We start from the raw sequence: 2481 nt of genomic DNA on the forward strand, positions 1-2481 counted from the left end.
CAAGTTCATTTAGGTTGGGCTAAGCTTTCATGGATGGTCCATGGAGCTTTTAACCCATGGATCCTATGTAAATGAAAGGTCATGGGTATTAGGGTTTACATGGATGTTGTCACACCCCCAAACCAAGGATGGCGGAAACGTCCGGGGGTGGAGGACTTCATGTATAGTATCATAACAGCAATTGTAATAGTAATTCAAGCAAACACAACCAACATATATATAATTAAAAAAATTACATCATTGTATGAATTACATGTTTACAAATCAATTACAATATGTTGATAAAATATGAAATAGTAGACGCCTTAGCGTCCCATCCTCAAAAGCACTTGATTACCTGTTTAATGATTTCCTGAGAATACAAGTTGTTTGAAAAAGTGTCAACACAAAGGTTGGTGAATTCATAAGCTTTTCGTTTGTAAAAGTAGTATTTGTATTAGAAAAATCCAATATTTTCCTTAATGTGTAAATGTAGTCTTAAAACCCAAAGACCGAAATGTACAAGTAATTTGTCATATTTATAGTAAAACAATGCAAGTTTAAATCGACATAAACTCGTTAAATTTTAATGAAGTTCCCGTAAATTCCAATGTTTGTTAATACTTTATGTGAGTTTATTATAACCATACTATGACCAAGGTTGCCTAAAACGACGTTCTTCAGGCGTCGGAAATGTTATGACATTTGTCACCCCAGACCTATCGGTCTAACTGTTGCATGCAGTTTAGGTGTGGGTTTGTCAAACCCAATATAGATCCATACACAAGTATCACGCTCTCCCTCAAGGAGACTCTGGTTACAATACAGAACTTAATGGTAATTTGAAGTAAATGTCTCACAAAGTCATTAACGGAATTACGTGTTATGAAAACTTGGTACCGTATGGCCGTACCTTGCTTAATGAAAATATCCTTTGTATAAATGTACCCTTTTTAAATGTATGTGTTATGTAATGTATCATAAACTATACCTATTATGGTTTATCAACCAAGGGTAGTACGTGGTAATGTATGCAAACTATATTCAAAATAGTTTATTTAATGTTTGAATGTATCGATTGTACTTTGATTATAATCACTTGTTATTCTTTATATTTTATATGACCAAATCCATTTGTAAACTGATGTGTGTCTAAATATTAAGATAAAATGTCATATATTGCAGTAACATATAGTCACATAAAGATATACACCTTGCTCAACATATTACAAGGTGAAATGAAATTAACAGCAACTTTTCGTTAAAAACAGTTTCTGTTACCGTTCTTAGAAAATTTATAGAAAAATCATCACAGCTCTAAATCCAAATCCGCAAATTTTGAGAGTTTGGAATATGAGTCTAGTTTGTTCGTGAATTTTATCATGATTTTTAGTGATCTCTAACAGAGGTGAAAATGTTCATAATCACAGACTGGTCCGGGTTTGCCTCTGAAATGACAGGCAGTTTTGTAAAAATCACCATTAATTGTAGAAAAATCATTTGGAGATGTGCAAGTAGTCATTTTAAAGCTAAGAGTTTGAACTACATGCACCTGAAACAGTTTTGAAAACTAAAATTTTTAAGTTGACCAAAACAGTCCGTGATTAACGTCCATCTTTTCTGATGCAATCTGTTAGAAAAAGTTTAATTGTGTTCTTGATGATTTTACTTGTATTCCCCCCTTAAAACTTAAGAAAAACATGTAAATGTATGGGTATGAACTCACCTTATGTGGTTTCAGTAGATGAAAGTGAGAGAGAGGAAGTGTTCAACTTAAGAACACTAAGAAGATGTCTTGATGATTCGAAAATCTAACACCGAATAAGATGGAACTTGTGTAAGATATCAATAATTTGAGTAGAATGGAGTTTAATAATTATATGAATGATGAAGATACTTACTAATTGAAGAAAGAAATCCCTGGAGAAAGCCTTGAAGTTCTTGAAGTTAAGAGAAAAGATGAGAGAATTTTGGAGAGTGTTCTTGGTTGCTAAGTGTAGAATGAAAGAGTTTTTATGGAGAATGAGGAGAGAGGATCAATCCTCCAGCTCTTAGAACGTGGGAAGAGCTGGAGATTGGCTGTAAAGGTCCACTAAGGAGACAAGGAGTAGTGGGAAAGAGTGGATGATCATAGAGTGAGGTGGTGGTGGCTTGCTTTTGTCATAAAATAAGGAAAAGCAAATATTCCCTCAATAATTAGTCCAACCACCAATTCTTTTAATACATTTTTATAAAAACCCTGGAGATTTATATATTTTGGGGCCTTAGTTTATAAAATAAAGTTTTGGGTGAAAATCCCACGTTAAAATAATGAAAACGGAGTTAAAACGAAGTCGTAGTCGAAAAACCGGAAAAATTATGACACGCAAACATGCATGTCGTCTTCTTTTATGACAGGGGCTTCCTTGATACTCATTGCGTGTCCTCAACACGCGAGTCGTAAGGGTACGACAGACAAATGTGTGTCGTCTTCCTTTATGACAGGGACTTCGGTCCTGAAGC

General features: G+C 34.2%; 1 long non-coding RNA gene across 1 annotated transcript; it reads right to left on the bottom strand.

Moving 5' to 3' along the window:
• Positions 1-312: 312 nt before the first annotated feature.
• LOC145156595 (uncharacterized) lies at positions 313-2202 on the bottom strand. Its single transcript, XR_013736814.1, has 3 exons — positions 1881-2202; positions 1706-1790; positions 313-352 (listed from the first exon to the last, which is right to left on the bottom strand). It is a non-coding gene; the product is annotated as an uncharacterized LOC145156595 (long non-coding RNA).
• Positions 2203-2481: the final 279 nt, after the last annotated feature.

This window comes from Lactuca virosa, chromosome 2 (genome assembly GCF_052849685.1).
Source record: "Lactuca virosa cultivar CGN04683 chromosome 2, Lactuca_virosa_CGN04683_v6, whole genome shotgun sequence".
In the NCBI taxonomy this organism is placed as follows: Eukaryota; Viridiplantae; Streptophyta; class Magnoliopsida; order Asterales; family Asteraceae; genus Lactuca; species Lactuca virosa.